This window comes from Chinchilla lanigera, unplaced genomic scaffold (genome assembly GCF_000276665.1).
Source record: "Chinchilla lanigera isolate Chin_1 unplaced genomic scaffold, ChiLan1.0 scaffold00006, whole genome shotgun sequence".
Lineage (NCBI taxonomy): Eukaryota > Metazoa > Chordata > Mammalia > Rodentia > Chinchillidae > Chinchilla > Chinchilla lanigera.
In genome coordinates, this window is record NW_004955407.1 from 12,757,896 (window position 1) to 12,776,343 (window position 18,448).

Genomic DNA, 18,448 nt, shown 5'->3' on the forward strand with positions numbered 1-18,448 from the left:
AGTAAATATGGTGTATCTTATAAAATTTAAACACTTTTAAATATTAAAAGTGGTGTTTAAAAATAATGGTATGGGAAAACATTTAAAATACAACATTTGGTGGAGAAGGACAAGCTGTTCAGATTTATATATATTAGGGTTCAAAATCCAAGAAATCATAAAGTCTTTCTTAAACACCCCAAATTATCTCTCAGTCTAATTTTATTTTATAACACTCATCAGCACCTAACTTTATAGCATAGATCTATTTATATGTTTATTTCTCCACCAGTGGACTCTAAACTCCATGAAGCCATAACATTTATCTCTCCTATTATTTCTTTCCTCATCACCAATAAAATATATCCTAGACAATACAGTTATTCAATGAATATTTATTGACTGAATAATAGATAAAGGAAAATTCAATTAAGAGAATATGTACCAAAACTATATGGATTTTTATTCAATATGGTGAATGTATATAAACTCTAATACTTAGTTTTTAAGTATGTTGTGAGGTTTTTCCAATTTTCAAAAGACAAAAATATTAATTTTTCTTTAAGGTAGCTATATCATCTAGTGAATGACTGGGCCATGGAATGGGGTATACATAGATTAGAGTCTTTACGTTAAAATACCAAATAATTTTGTAAACAGAAGTAGAAGAAGAAAAGTCTAATTCTAGAACTCCAACCACAAAATGGCAAGGAAAATAAAATATATTTAAGAGAGAAGTATTAAATCGTTTAATATTTTCATTTTTGTTTATAAAAATATGCATATCTACAGCTTTCTCAATCGTCAAAGTAAATAATAAACACTAAAACTAACATAATAAATACTTTATTACTTTGCAAAATACTTATGAATGAGGAAATATTAACATTTTTAATGAGTAAGCAAAAATAAAATTCCAGTAGTAGAATCTTCTAGGGAAAGTGTTCATGCTTACTAGCATATCATCAGTTAAATAACAGTCTAGGTTAGGAAGGATCATAAAATTATTATCTTAATGAAATAAAGCATGCAATAATGAATTGGGACAATTCCCTAAGGAGGGCAGATCTAGTCAGGTTCATGGGATCAGGACACAGAATAATAAGTATTAAAAATTTATATCCTTTGGTTTTTTTTCCCTAAGTTTGTTTAGGCAGAATATCATGATATTATTAGGAAATAAAGTTATTTACAATATTTTCAGGGATGCAAGGCCCCCAAATGTATTTCTAGTATCCATTTATTGCTACTCAGGAGGGTTACATGAATAGTCTTCTGAATAGTCTTCTCTGTCCCAATTATGAAATATGTTGGTAATTGTGTTTCTACCTTCTAATCAACTTTCAGATGAAATTGCCAAACTGTAGGTTAAAAAAAGGCACTAAATGTCCAGAAATAAAACTGCTGGATCCCTTTATAAAACTAGTTTACTCAAGAAATACCCAAGTCCTTCATGCAAATGTTCCAAATGTGAACTTTATTCTTGCCCTTAAATTTGCAAACTTATTGGCTCTTAATTTTAAAGAGAATAAAAAAAGTAATGACAAAATACCAGCAACACAGACAAAAACAAAACAAAACAAAAACAGTAAAAGTGATACAAGTTTTTGAAACAAAATGATAGGAATTAACAGTGGTTGTTATATTACTCATTGTTATCTTCAATGAACTTGCTCAGATTACCAGATATAAGAATGCAAGATCTGCAAATGTCCTTCCAAAAACAATCTGCAGTGGCCAAAACACCTGTTTGAACACTCCTGTTCATATATGTAACCTACAACTAATATGCCACCAAACACTTCCTTTAATATTTCCAAAACCTTTGTCCTTCGGGCAAAGTACCACTCTATAAATACGCTTCTGTGCATTTCTTGTCTGATATTTTCTTTTCAACATTTCATCACACTATCTGGAATGAACTCTCTATGGTTTTCTTTAACCACCTGCTGCTCGCTTTCTTCTGTCACCCACCACAGGTCAAGTGTTACTTACAGAAACTTTTGAAATACTAGAATTATTTAGGAAGAGACCTCCACAGATGCCCCGAGGTCATTTATAATACATTTTCAAAGCTTTAGAAAACTTAGCTGCCATTGGTGTTCTCTAATTTCATGTTTCATCTTTGCAATTGTAATAACAATATCCTAATCTGCATAATTTCCCAAAAGCTTAAAACTGCAAAATAGTTTATTCCCTTTCCTTCAGAACATCAGTTTTGAAAATCTACAAGCCATTTAAACAGGCTTATTAATTTTTTAAATTAAAAAGAATCTGTCTCTCTCTTCATGCTTTTTCTCTTCCTGTCTTTGCAGCTAAATTTTGTGAATTTTAGAAATACCTTTTATGATGACAAAATACTTAATCTTCAATAAACTGTTACAAAACAAGTGGTTTTACTATTGTTGGCTCCTTTTTCAGGCAGTAAAAATATCTTCTTGCAAATATAATTAGATAATGAGACTGATATCCAAAAATAATAGATTTATGGTGAACTAAAATGAACGCAATAAGTCATCTTCAGGCGAAAATTAAAATCCAGATACTTTAAACATAGCCTGATGCCTACACAGCAGTACAGACAACTGAGAAACAGGAGGAGCTGATAGGATTTGCCGCAGAGCAGCACGGAGTGGCCGGGCCCAATCATAGAAAGCATGATGGGCGTCCATAAAGATAACAAAGTAGAACCCGATGTCATAACCCACAACTATCACTACCCTCCTTGCAGAGTGCGTCCTCTTTTCTATAATCAGCTGACCTACAAGTTGTGGTAGAAGAGCAGAGTCTGCATTGTTTTAGCAAAAGTCATAAAGCCAGCGATGATTGCTTTACATTATTCTGTTTTTAAAATGTGCAATATATCAACAGTGAAATTCCAGTACATTTCTTTTTCTTTCCTCTTTGTCTCTCTTTTTTTTTTTTTTTTTTTTTTTGCTTTTTTTCAAACAGAGGATTAAATGCTGGGCCTTCACACCGAGCTACATTGCAATCATTTATTTGTTTGTTTTTTTCAGACAGAATCTTGCTTAAGTCACTAAATTGTCCAATCTTAGCTCAAACTTGTGATCCTTCTTCCTCAGCCTCTCAGAGTGCTTGGATTACAGGTGTGTGCCTTTTTGTGGAAAAGAAGATATAGACAGATAGATAGATATGGATAGTGTTTCATGTCCAAATTATTTGTGGTTAGGTATTTTTGAAAAAATATTATTTATCACCAATTCCTTGAAAGTTATAAAGTTGAGGTAAACTGTAATTTCAGTGGACAATGAATTGAAAACACAATGAGGAATAGCAGGATAAACTATTATTTTTTAATACAAGACAGGTGCAGAAAGACTTAATAGTTGTAACAAGGAAATAACAAATAAAATAAAATTTGATTACATAATCTATTTCAGTAAAATAAGGCATATTTAAGCTGAAAACCTTGAATAGTTAAAGAGCAGTGATTCAGTGATACTCTAGTTTTATTAAATGGCCTTCATAAGTACAGGATGTACAGAGGGTGCCATTATCATTTCAGCAACCCTGGTCTTACATACAGTGTTATACTATTCTCGTGTTTTCCTCATTTGGTCAATATTAGATTCTTTCATAGAAGTGATTTCAACTGATGGCAGAAGATGAGCTCCTTCAGTAGCTGACACGAGTCATTTTATTTTTACCAGTGAATAAAAGCACTTTTGTTTGATTCCATTTTTCCAGATCGCTAATACCTGCTGTCTGAGGATGAGTACCGGTAACAGGTGATAAATAAGGCTTTACAGTTAGTTAAGTTTCTCAGACTGCAACTTCAGCTTAGAGCTTGCCTGTTTTGTATTTTGTTTTACATTGAGCCTCTCATAGTCCATGTGTTGTGGAGGTAGTTGTGTTAATATATGCACACATGTAGAAAGGATACAAGTTATAGAAGATGACTTCACAGACAACTATACCACAAAGATCGAAACTCCAAGCTGTAGCAGATGAGGTGAATTCCTTGATCAGATGCATTCCAATGTTACTTTGTTGCTTCAAGTTGCCTTAGATTCAAATCTGAGACCAGGAGAAAGTGCTCAGCTGTTCCAGAGATGCTTAGAAAAACAGCTGAACTCAGCTGTCACACATAGGAATAGAAAAACAGTTTCCCAGGTAATCCATTCTCAAAGCTTCTGTGCTGAAAGGTTAATACTTAGCAGAAGCATGATTCCAAACCTACAAAAACAATAAAAACGTTGATTACACTTTGAGAAAATGATAGAAATTATATGTTTACAGGTATTATGAAAAACTGCATGGTCTAACAGGATAAACGCATATATCTATAACCTTAACTTTAGCAAATCCAGATTTTTTCAGGATTTGCTGGGGATAAATTATCCTAAATTACTCCAGAAAGATGTTTTTAGCTCTGTGCTTCATAATGCTTTGAAATATGACTTCTGATTGTAACAAATTTATTAATAAATATGAAGGAAGTTGAAATAAAGGCAATCTGTATAATTAATATTTCTTTCTGTTTTATTTTGTTTGCTTATGGTATAGATATGATTCAGCAAATTTCAGTGCATTGTTTACTGTATCTATCAAATACTATTTTCCAGTTAACTCTAATTTTAAAATTACAGGGCCAGGGATACAGCTCAGTGGCACAGTGCCTTCCTTGCAAGTGCAAAGTCTTGAGTTCAACTCCCAGTACCAAAAAATAATAAATGAAATTACAAATTTGAGCTCAGAAAAAATGTATTTGAAGGGTAGAATGAAATCATATCTAAAAAGGTAACTTTTTGCAGAGAACTTGTTCTCATTTTACAGTTTACATTTTTATGGTTCACTGGTTTCTTCCTATGAACTACATATTGTCATTTAAATCTTGTGCCTAGGTTGCAAAAGCATTCAGATATGTGCTAGAACTTTGTCCTGGACAGTATGGTGGTGAAGAATGTGCCTGTGGAAAGGTGGTGATGAATGTATAACTGCTGTAATTTGTCCAAAATTCGTGCCCAATTAGCGACAACTTTTTTTCTTTGAATCTGTTTAACAACCTTGCAATTGAAATTGTCATGCCACACTTTGAGGTTAGTGTTGTTTAATTAATATAAAATAATGCAAAATAAAAGCAAATGTTGTGCAGTCTTGATTCATCTCTAATTTTTACAGGAAGAGAAGAATCCATGAAGTTATTAGCCTTAAATTTTCTAGACTTGCATTTTCTGCTTGTGAAAAAAGTAGAGACAGAGGGAAGGGATAGGGGTTCTTTTATGATGTCAACTGTAAAGTGGAGAACTGGATTGAGGGAAAGTGAAATATAATTGGAAGGCATTTGGGCAGCCTGCTTCCCAGAAGCACTGAGTGGCATGGGCCATCACAGAACAAGGTCAGTGAGCAAGACAGCTCATAGCTTCATTCCCTGCAAGGATATTTCTGTTATAAATGATGCCATCAGGAAAATAATCATCAGAATCATTTCCATGTGAAAATAATACACCATTTAGATTAAAATGATGGTCATTCCAATCCCAAATATACTTTGGGGGAAAATCATTAAGAAGTGTCCAATGTTTTTCAAAATTATTACATAATGTAACAGCTCAAAAGCAAGCATCTTTGAGACAGTTATACCAAGGTCCAAACGCAATGTTTCTACATATCTATTGCGAAGACTAGCATAATCTTTCTGGAGTCTTTGTTTTTATTCAACAAAAGGGTTTAAAAATATGTTCTCCCCTACTAATTTTGGTTATTTACTGCAGTATCCATAAACTCTGAACACATAAATGTTCAAACATTGGTGGTGTTGCTTGTGATACTCGTTATTATTGGTGCAGTGATTATTACCATTATCAGCTTCCCCCAGAAATCCTTCTTAGCAATTGATTGTATGTCCTTCCCTGTACTAATTACAGTAGGGAAATTAGATGTCCTGTAAAAGCATATTGCTTGTCTGTTATGGAATACAGTTTACAGTGTACCATGGTAAAATGTAGAGTAAGATTCCAGTGAAAGAATGGGATCAGGAATCTGTTAAAGTCTATAATATAAAGAAGTATGTTTATGTTGATAGTTTTAAGTACAACAGATTTGGCAAGACATTTTTTAGGTTGTAAAAATTTAATATAAATGTAGTTCTTTAGGTTTATTTTCTCTCATTCACCCATAAATCACAAGGTATTCTGATGTGTTGAGAAAAACAATAACTTATTTGGAGATTTATACTAGCAAAACATAATATAAAAACATGGAATATCAATTTATATGAAAATTATTCATAATGAAATTGGGTTTAACAAGTATCAATTTGCATCTCTATTAACAGTGTTATATATACACAGTAAGTATATAACATCAGGTATTATCTATTTTTGAAAAATAACTTAGAAGAGCACTCAAAAATCTCATAAATAACAAGGTTAAATGTTGAAGAAAGTTAGAAATATTTTAGTATCTTGTCTTTGCCAAGAATTCATTTCACTTTTATTGCTATATAGTATATTTTCATTTTATGTGTTAGAAATCATTGAGTTTCTTTGGTTTTCCTTGCAGAACACCTAAATTTATTATCCCCTCTTTTTCTGACATTCATGATTATATAGCATACTGAGTTCACTGATCACTGCTTTGTACAGTCTTGTACTTGGATTCACAAACATCTATAGGATATGTGCAAGTAATCAAAGTCACTTAAATTATTTCAGGCAGTTAATTAAAATGCCTCCCATTTCAGGTAAATTCTCTGTTTCTCTTCATCATATGAATCATACTTGTAAAATTAGCCATTCAAAAGGCTCTTAACATTTCCTCCTCTACTATTAAATATTGATATGAATAAGAAAACAAATCCCTTTAACATCTATGATATCTACTTTCAGAAGACTTTGAATGTTTTGGTCTGAAATGTAGAAGGTTAAATATTAATCCCTTCCTATCTTTTAGTTGTTAAAGTTTAGCTAGTAGTAGTATCTTCATAGTAAAACCCAATATGAAAACATACTTAGAATCTGGTCTTTAATAAATGATGCATTACTCACACAGTGAATGGGAAAGTAAAGGACATTTGAGAAATTTGGGTTAATTATTTTCAATCGATGATTCTGAGGAATTAATTGCCTAATGCTTGTTGTACTAGATTAGATTATCATAATCCTTTCCAAGTGACCACCTTTTGGCTTAAAACACATTTTGTATTACTTTTCTTATTGCAGACTTCAATATCATTATACAGATAGTGCACTGAATTGTAATATCCACTCTACCAAAGAATCAATAAATATGGAATAATTACTATTATCAATATTGCCCATCTACTTTTCTCAAATGTAATTAAAAATTAAAATTATTTATTATGAGATATATAACTCCATAAAAATTATGGGAAATTAAGGCTTGTCGTAGAAAGACCTCTATCAAATTATTTTATAATTTCTTTTCACATACATAGACAAAATTAGCCAATAAACTAAAATTTCACTATGAAAGGTTAAGCACAAATTTTACCTTTATGTCCCCTTCCAATATAATCTGATTATTTAGACATTTTCCCTAATAAGAACCCCATACTCTATAAAATGAGAGCATTCTAATAGAAATATTTCAAAATGACACTCTTCTTCTCCTTGACTACTGACATTTATCAGTGCTTACAGGGGAGTATTGAAATGTTCATTGTCAATATTTGCTTTGAGGTTTTCAAACAAAGCCACTAAAGTTGAATCACAAATCTTTAGCCTGAAATGGGGAAGGAAAAAAATATTTTCATGCATAGAAAATTTTGAAATGTGAGAGTAATTTTGGAGGCTCATATTCATATTTAGTTTTCCAACCAAATTAATGCAATTACAACATATGTTTTGCTGATATATTACTAGGATTTATTAAATGTGTGATCCAGTGTATGTATTTGTGTGTGAATTTTAAGGGTTTATAGATATATTTTATAGAACAATTCAGGATGTTGATAGAAAACTTTTAAAAATATTATAACTCTCTACTTTCCATGTATATGAAATAATTCAAACAGTTTTGAATATAATTTAGCTGATTTCTATATTTCTATAATTTAATAGTTTGGCTGAGAACTCACATTTACCATACTTTAAAGTAAATTTATATTCAGTGCCATAATTTGGAGAACTGATCAGCACATAGTAAGTATTTGAAGTAATTAATATGAAACCAAGGGTAAATATGCAGCCAATAAACCTCTGCTTTTCTACACAAAGGTCTAGTGTGAGTGAATCAGTAACATTGGTCTTTAATGTCATATAGGAGCTTTTTTGGAAAACACCTGTGAAAATTGTACCATGATTTTAAGAATTAAGGATAGTGTTGAAACATTTCATAGTCACGTGTGTACCACACATAGAATATAAAAATGTCTGATGTGGAGAAATATGAAACACATTTCTTGTACACTAAGTGCAGTGAGCCCATAGCCTCCTATCAACCTGAAAGTACCAGGTCCTTTTGCACCTATTAAAAACAATCTTGAATTTTTTGAGACAAATTTTCCAGAGCATTCAATATGTGGTCACTTTTTAGTTTATATGTAATTTAGGGGCTGGGGATTTAGCTCAGCGGCAAAAGCGCCTGCCTGGCAAGTGCAAGGTCGTGAGTTCGGTTCCCGGTACCGGAGAAAAACAAAACAAAAAAAACAGAGAAGTTTATATGTAATTTAAATTTCTCTGGCAGTCCTTATAAGTAAACATGTATGTACCAGAATGTGGAATTTTTCACTAACAATTTATACTTCCCTGTATTAATCAACTTAGTGTAGCACATATCAAAAGACAGTAAAAATCAGAGAAATTTTTTCCCTAGGTTAAAAAAATTTATACTTCTACCAGAGTTCATTCACTTTCTAGAACCTGAAACATATGTACACTAAGCTCCCTGCATCCTTGTAATGTTATTTCCATTTTACAAAAATGTTTCTAAGGTCATCTATTTAAGTATCTTTGACATCTTGCATTTACAGAGAGAAGTATTTTTTGCCTCAAGTTAATGACAAAAATACCAGAAATGTTTTTCATGAAATAGTATGGCTATTAAGACAGGATTTCTTTTTTAAAAAGTGATAGCTCGACGTAAAATAGGTACATTCTTATAGTTCACTAGAAAATAGTTACCTCCATCCATGTCTCTACTCAGAAAACAATAACTTTCCAACTGAAAGGTATGTATAAACATTAACTTTTATATGATAATCACTCTATCATCTATAATAATGTAAAATCAGAAGCAAATTAAATACCCTATAACTGAAAACCAGTTTTCAATTTAAGTAACCCTAAGGTCTTGTCTTACAGCAAATAAAGCAATGTTTATGAAGATGTTTTTTAGTAAAATAGGAAAATCTCAATGTTACGATGCAAACAAAAAAGCAAGGTAAAAATTTATATGTTGTAGCTGAGCATGGTGATGCTGAGGCAGGAGGATTGTTGTCTGGGATACATAAGTGAATTCAAGGCCACCTCGACTATATAGTGAGGCCTTGTTTCAGAAAACCTAAATAATATATATATTTAGGGAACCTCTACTATACTATATAAATATAAGCCTATATATTTAATGTAACTATTGAAGGGAATTGTATATAAATATTAACAGTGTTTGTAATTCTAAGACATTTCAGCACCTTTCTCATCTTTGAATTTTTCCCCTTAGCCATAGTAAATATTTTATTTTATAAATTGTCAGAAGTATGATATTAAACTGAAACAAAATTTTTTTAAAAAACTATTATAGTAAAAGCTGAATTCCCATTAATCTCCCTCAAAATACACCTTCTCTCTTCAAATACACTAGTGCCATCGTCCTTGCACTTCTGGAAGTCCTCTTCAGTGCGTGTCTCTAGTTGTGCTATCATGGCTGCCTGAATATCCTGAATTAATTTAAAACATTTAACTGTCATGCACATTTTGACTTTGGGGAAGAGCGAGAAGCAGCACTGTGTGAAATCTATCGAACAAGGTGGCTGAGGGCACACCATAATGTGTTTACTAGCCTGGCCTTCCATTGGACGGCACTTGGCTACAGCATTCCCTGTACTTTTATTTAATCACACCTCGTAAAGACACCAATGATGAGAGCTTCCAAAACCACTTCAGAAAGTGGCGCTAACGATGTGTGGGGTAAGTTGGTTCAAAGAGGGAGTATTTTGGGAGTATTAATGGCAATGTATCTTTAACTGTAATAAAATTTGTTACATTTAAATACACACAGTATATTTAGATGATACCTCGTATCTTCACATTTGTTCTATACATGAGAGTGTTTTCATCAGCTCTCCCATCCAGTGGAAAAGTTGCATTCTACCAGATCCTGAAAACTACAGATCTGTAATTCCAGAACTCCAGTCGGTTCTGTTTCTACAATCCAATGCATATATTAAAATATTGTGTCTTAATATTTTAACTATGAAAAGAAAAAACTAATATTCTAATGATCCAGACCCTGTAAAGTTTTGTTAGAAAAATTAATAAAAGATAAATTTCATCTCTATCACCATAGAATTACACTTTGTGTATGTTGCATGCATTATGCTAATAAAATAGAATTTATAAATCAGAGTATGCATAGTGAAAATCAGGTTAATTTAACTGATGGGGATTGTAATTCCAATTTTAAAATACGCTAGCTTTTTAAAACCTAGATTCTGCCCATAAACATTCTTAAACGTGACAAGAGGGTTTAGTTGTCACAGATGCTATTCTTTTCTTTTATTCATTTATTTATTTTTAATTTTATTTTAAAAAGAATATAAAAAACAATAACAAAATAACAACAATGTAGACAAAAACAAAACAAAACAGATGCTATTCTTATCAGGAGTGGAAACTATGACAAGAGATTTATTCACTGTTTCCCGCTAAAAGAGTGGCATTTACAACATGGAATTATGTTTTCACCAACATATTAAAAATGAAACATGATTCCTATATCTTATTAGTTATTTTCTTATTTCTAAACAATTTCATATCAAATAATATGTGTGTATACATATGTAAGTTACTCCATTTTCTTATACAATTATATAAAATACACACACCAAGAATGTGTAGTACTTTTATGTATATTATTTCTAATGTAATTCTTTTCAAAAAACATATTTTAACAAGTGCTATCAGTATTCTGAGAATGGCTAAATTTAAATTTACTTATTCTTTGTAAAATTTAACTTATCTTGTTGAATTTTCAATGTGTGAAGTGAAGATCAAGCGGTAAAAGTTCTTTAAGTGAATGTGTACACATCCTTAGCTTCTCACAAAAGATGAAATTATTTTCGAACCTGGAATTTGCTCTAATGTGCCAGTTTTCTTCAACAACCCTCAAGTCCTTGATTTAGCCCATGCCATACACCAAAACGGAGTCTTACTGACATCTAATTTCTCTTTGCATTCTCAAGTATTCCTAATCCTCTAGTCCGTTCCTGTGGTACTAAGAGGGATGGAAGTTTGCAGGGTCACCATTTACTATCATGTTATTTGTTTACCCTGCAAACTCTAGGCACATTCAATTTCAAACAAGCTATGGGACTTTCTCTTCCTATTCATATAAGCGTCTATCATAATCACAGCAGTGTCTTCACAGAGCTTCTCCACATTATCCAGATGTTTAGGCTTTGTTGATTTTCCTGTACACCCGAAGTTCATAGTTTGCCCTTTAATGCTGAAACTGGTACCTTCTTTTGTCTTTATTAGAGAACATATAGTATTTCATCAGGCACATGTATTAATTGTTAAAAAGAAGATATTCTCTTCATGGTAAGACTGCACATAAGTATAACACTGTTTAGATCAGTGTGTTACTTTCATCCTGTTTCTGCCATGTGTGATGGAAGTCTTAGCAGGTCATTGTGACGTCACTTCCTTTAGGCTGCAAGCAGTACACAGGGATTTTCATTCATTTAATCATTCAGTCATTGTGACTGCTTTCCCTTTTTGGACAGTTTGTACATTTGTTTTCTAATTCCCATTGCTATTTAATATCGTTAATTTTTAGAATCACACTTATGTGTTTATTTTTTATGTTTCTCCAATTCACCCCAAATTTCTCTTCATATCACGTGGAAGTATGCTAAATGAATCCTATTTTCATTATATTCTACTTCACACACTGTTTCTTTACTCTTTCTGCTAACTTTGTGGATTTTAGATATTCCCCTCTTGCCCTGTTGGTCACCTTTGTTTCTGGCCTTTGTTCCTCTTGTCTTGAAACGTTGCCCTATCATCAATCATTTCCTTAGCTGTAATACTGTACTTTCTCTTAAACATTTTCTAATCATATACAGACACAGATATCATCGATTTTCCAAATTTGCCCCAGTTCACTCCGAGCTTTCTGGTTGTTCTCATCTCTCATAGCTGACATGTCCAAATCTCCGATACATTTGCTGCATTCAGGTAAAATGATCTACTGTGACCCTTTGATGCTTCTCTTTGATCCTTTGACCACTATATTCCCTCGAAAATCCTAAATCAATTCAAGTAATATGTCCAAAAATGCTGTTTTCTTATGTTTTGAGAGGAAGAGATCATGTTTTGAGAGGAAGAAATAAGCAATTATACATGATTTGTAACTGTAACCGTTATTATGCAGGTTTACGTAACATTTCAGCATTGCTATAAAATTTCAAATGGATTTAGAGAGGAAAGCATTTGAGAAATAGTGATTGAGAAAATTTTCATGGACTGAAATGTTGATATGAGCTTTGAATTTATTGAATTGATTAAACGATGTGATTTTTAGCTATTAAAACTGGAATGATTCAATTCTTTGGAACATTTGACCTTATATTTTACTGAAGTGGATTTAAATGTAATTCTTTTCTCTGTGATTACCAAAACAATTGATTACATGACAGACTCATAATGAAATTTTCATTCCATTGATAAAATATTCATGAAATGACTCATTGCCTTGGAATAGTGTTATGTATGTTGGCATAATAATCCAAATAGCAAAATCTCCTATTTTTTGCTTGCTAATTCTCATTTTTATTTAAAATATCAAGCCACTATCAAGAAATGCCAGACTGCTGTTCACTTTTCATTTTAACAGGCATGTGTATGAATATGAACATTACCTGTTGGTTTTGTGAAACTATTTTAAAACTAACATTAAGTTGTGAAATTATAAACTTTGATACAACTCTGTACTATCAATTTGTCAGTAGGACTTAATTACATTCATAAAAAGATACTTTTGTAAATCCTCCAGAATTCAAAAGAATAATGTAGTGGTTATGTATTAAAATTATCATCTGCATTTCCAGGTAAGAAAATTGATATGCAAAAGTTTAAATAGCATGTTAGTTATCACACACTATGTATGTGTACAATAGATAATTAAGTGTAAATGTAAAGTCATGTCCTGTAGCTTCACATTTCTTGTTCTGTTCTCTAAAACTCAATGCTGAAGTCTCATGCATTGCATTGCTGGTATTACATAGTAGAATGCTATAGCAGCTCTATAGTTTAGAGACTTCAGCAAAGATGTAGCTTGATTTGCAAAGGGGAATTATCAAAGGGGTACAAAGTACAAAGGGAGGGTATTCTTTAATGATACCAGTTAATTCTCTTGTTTGAAATGAGATTGAAAATCAAAACATCACAAATGATTCTGAGAATCAAAACATTACTAAAAAACATTCAATGATCTTCCCCCATAGTTTCAGTATTCCTACTCTTAAAAATTACACTGCTTTCTGGGGGCCTGTAAGGAAATACAGTATTTACACTAGACATCAAATTCTTTAGTCAGAATATAGTCTTTCCAGGAGGTAATATTTCAGTGACATAAAGCTACTCACTATAAGATGCAAAATTTCTAGGTCCAATGTATTATCAAAATATACATCTGCATTAGGTTATCTAAAAATTATAAAACATGTACATAACTAAATAGCAATTCCTGGCATCATGACATAGCAAGGCTATATAAGGTCAATACAATGAGATTAAAAATAGTCAAGAAAAATCAAAAAGATAAAATTATTTAAGCCAGAATAAAGAAATCATCAGAAGAGTTTATAAAACCACATAATAAAATGCATCAATTTATCTAGGGTAGTCAAGATTGTAAATTTCAAAATAACTCATGTTTATTTAAATGACCCTATATGACAATCTACCCAAAGATTCATAAATGTGTATATAATAGATGAAGTGAACAGAAATGTTGACATCGTGATGTGAAGTAGTAAGAAAATGTGCCATGTTCTCCAGATGTGTACTTGCATTATCATCTTTATCCTTGAATTTAAGTTGTGCTAGGGTTTATCTACAAGTATATATCAGTTGTTCTAAGTTGTGAAAAAAATTATTTAAATATGCTTTGCCAGTTTCCATTTGATAATCGAGTGAACCATACAAATCCATTCAGTTTGACAATTTCTACTCCCTTTTTTTAAAAAAAGTCAATTTTCTGTAGTTCTGGCTAATTCATATACAAGTGCCTGGAAAATGCACAAAAAGTCAATAAGTAGGCATATGAATGGCCCTGATATATGGAAAACAGAACAACTGCAAAATAGCACATATCCAGATTGTTACAAATCTCAAAAATCGAAGGGATAAAGGGAGAAAATTCACATTTTGGAGTATAATACATACACAAATGCTTTAGTCTTGAAATGTTAGTATTTGTATGTGCTATTTTCTATTTATGTATACAATTGGCACCCACTTGATGTTTAGAGGGTAAGTACTACACTAAAAATCTCTTATGGAGATTGATTATATAGAGATAATGGTGATAAGATTTGGACATATTTTTAATGAAATAAAAGAATGTCCAATATAGTTTTAAATAGGAAGAAAGTAATTTCATTCTATGAATTTGTAAAATATAAAATATTAAAAAGTTTATATTAGATTTAATGTTCTACAGCTTTGATTTCTATTACTATTAAAAATAGGAAAATATAGGTCCGTAATATACACATTTATTTTAAAGAAAAGGAAACTTTGGTAGTAGAACTTTGCAAAGTTTAGTGTTTAGAGAGTGATTTTTTTAAAATGGAGTTTTTTTCCTACTAAATATCAGAGAAATTCATTTGGATATTTCCTTTCTTAAAAAATTGCCTTGATGTTAATAATTGGATTGGGTTTCATTAGGAGAGAGATAATAATGATGACAGTCTTCAAAGAACTTTGAATGATGACTTCAAAAGTGTATAAATTATCTCAAGTGCATTTATATCCCAGTACAGTAGGCAAGCATGTATATTGCATCATCCTCAGTGACTTGCATAGTATTTTATCATTCTGCTAACACTTACTTCAGAAGTATTAACACAGAAAGCATTGCAACATTCTACATTTTAGTCGACATTGTGTAATATAAAACCATTTCTCTGGTATATGCTCAGGTATGAGTCAGAAGTTTCAGCACGGGAGGGACATAAACACATAGAAGACTACTTGGAAGATAGTATTGAGTTGTGTTTTGTAGGCAACTGTGTGTGAAAATCATTATGAAGAGAAGTAATAATATTAAGCTTGTTCTTAAGAAAATCACTTTAATACTGGTGTAGAGAATTTCATAATCAGAGATATACCTGAAGCAAAGATCTTTAAATAGACTGTGGTTAGTAACCAGAAAGAGCAAGATGGAAGCCTGCACTACAGAGGTGAAAAAACAGCATCAAGTTTTGATAGTGACTGTCAAGTACACTGAATACGCAGTACTATTTTAATAATCAGCTAATTTATTATCTTCAACAAGAAACTTTTAAACGTAATAGAATTTCTACTCATCATGAAAAATTGACAACTTGAAACTGAAACTGTCGCAATTATGGAAAATTGTTATTAGTGGCATATGGAAAGAAGGAACCAAGAAACCTTCAATATTTTCAATGGTATAAATGGGAAACAATTTTTAATGATAGAGAACTCGGGGGAAATGTGTTGCAGAGAAAATTAATTAGCTCTGTTTTTTGATGCTACGCTTTACTGTAAAAATATTCTGCAGACAGTTGGAAATTAGGTCCATATCTCTGGAGTTAGATAAATGACAGAAATAAACATTTTGGAGCTTTTGGCACACTGAGAAGAGTTCACAGCCTTGCAGAAATTGTCATCAGAAGAAAAAGGGCAGAACGGGAAATATGCTGGGGAGAACAGGGAAGCCAAACGATGTGAGAATTTGAATGAGATCGGCGGTAAACCTTAAGAATTGGGGAAGTTAGTGCACAACAGAGGGGAAAAGTAGTGGGCCCCAGACATGGTACTGATTCAAAGGTGGCAGAGAAGAAACCAGACTGACAGTAGCAGGATGACAAAAGCTAAGCAATGCCCACTAGACATGATAATAACCTAACATTTTAGGTCTTACTACAGTCTCAATTTGTTCTAAACACTTTCCATAGATACTCTCATATACTCCTCAGACAGTCCTAAGAAGTAGATGCTTTAATTCATCTTCATTTTTTCCACAGGTGAAACCCAAATTTCAAAATGATTGCACAACTTTCCATATTGATTGGTCACCCACACTAAAAAGTGAGACTCAGACTCAAACCACACTATTATATTATGCCATGTTCTATTGTTTTCTCTTGCTCTTGGGGTGCTTAGGAACATGAGGCATGGTATATTGTCCTTTAAATATTGTAGACTGGCTGTTTTCTCAGTCTTCTACAATAGCTGAATAGCAGTAATGAAGAACCTTGGTTTGGAATTCTCACCACTCCTTTGAGTTATTAAAGAATTATAGTTTTCTTCAGTAGACAGATATTAAAATTCATGTTTCCCCAACGCCCATGCAGGTTTCAAAGTATGAAAGGTACAGTGTTCTACAACGGTCTTTCTAAATGTCAAATTTGCCGTATTAGGTAGGCTCAGTGATGTTGGAAAGGCATATTAATTTTCCCTGTGACAAATGAAATATGGACCAAGTTTGGAAGACAGGTCCACTGTGGCAGTGACTTGAGAACTGCTGGACAGAGAAGAAAGGGCTTGAGTGATTTATCACAGGTGAATAGTGAAAGGGACGGAAGGAGAAGCAGTACATAGGAAGCACGGAGTGGATTATGTTTCAAAGGGAAAGGAAGACACTTTTTCAGATTTGACTAGGTTAGGTCCGAGGTGACAGTGCTCCTTGATTTGCGACCTTGAGCAGGTCATTTAAGTTTTCAGTCTCCATACTCTTGTGTGTAAAATGAGAGTTTGGGGATAATGTTTCTTCCAGTTGTAACTTTCTTTTTATAATCTTTTGCTTAGTTTTTTTCTTTCATTGTTGTGTTTGATGATTTACTGTCTCTGTGCGAAACACTCTACTTTTTGCTCAGTACAGAGAAGCCACATGAAAATATTAATTGTGTAGTGAAATGGATTCCAGAATATGAGGTTTCATATGAGACTTTGCATTGTTCGTGTTGTAGAAGTGTACCTTTGCATGAAATTTCATTAATACATTGTCTCTTACAATGTCATGTCACCAACTGTTCACTCTGAAGACTCTTAAGTAATCTAGCACCTAACACCTATATATTGTTCTAATCTTTTTGTTTCAACATCTTTCTCTCAGAGTTTGTTCAGGAGAACACAAATAGATTCATCTGCCTTTGTAACTACTTGGTAAATAACTTTTTCTTAAAAATGTAAACATTCTTGGGGTTGGGGATTTAGCTCAGTGGTAGGATGCTTGTCTAACAAACTAGAAGCCCTGAGTTCAGTCCTCATGAGGAAAAAATTTAAAAAACAAAAATAAAGTAAGCATTCTTATAAAAGTAAAACATTCTTCAAACTTTATTCTTCTAATAAAACACTTCACACACACAGTTTTTTCACTGACCAAGATCTTCGTTTTTTCCAAATGATGGATGCAGAATACTGAGCAACAGGTTTGGTGGGTCTGTGCCAAAGGATTTGGGTATTTGTTTTGTAGCTGCTTCTCTGAATTTTCTGAGGATTAACTCCTTATGTGATAAAGGAGACATTAGTCCTTGGGGCTCCACCTCACTTTCTCTTTTTCAAAGGCAATTCTGAACAAAAGTAACCTAGTCTTCTAGGTCAATGTTCTTGACTATTTTGTAAAGAATTAAATCTGAAAATACCAAATAATTGGGCTTTATTATCTCAATACAATTGGGAAGCCTTAGTCATTTAGAAACAGATTTAGAGAGAAATAATACTTAGCTTGTGTTTTGGAAACTATAGTTTTATTTGACCACAGCTTTCATATTATAACAGTAACTTTTTGAACTCAAACTAAACCATTAATTTTAGAAATGATATTTAAGTACAAAATTAATAATAATTCTTATTCAGTGATTCTTACCTGTATTTAGTGGCTACTGCAATGTGTTTCTGGGGGATTCTTTACCTCTTAATGATAGTATTAATAATAAAATCCACTTCTCAAAAGTGTACACCTTGGGCCCAGTGATGTCAGTCAGTGGTAAAGTATTTGCCAAACATGTGCACAGCCCTGGGTTTCATTCCTAGCATTTAAAGAAGAAAGGAAGGGAGAAAGAAAGAGA

The 18,448-nt window shown here is 32.3% G+C and overlaps 1 protein-coding gene and 1 long non-coding RNA gene across 5 annotated transcripts in view; one reads left to right on the forward strand and one right to left on the reverse strand.

The window, feature by feature from the left end:
- Robo1 (roundabout guidance receptor 1) overlaps positions 1-18,448 on the forward strand; it is an 891,813-nt gene that overhangs the window by 163,985 nt on the left and 709,380 nt on the right. The window lies entirely within an intron of this gene.
- LOC102002993 overlaps positions 3,432-18,448 on the reverse strand; it is a 44,544-nt gene continuing 29,527 nt past the window's right edge. Inside the window, exon 2 of the long non-coding RNA XR_001230993.1 lies at positions 3,432-4,176. This is a non-coding gene — a long non-coding RNA (uncharacterized LOC102002993). The remainder of the gene's footprint in view (positions 4,177-18,448) is intronic.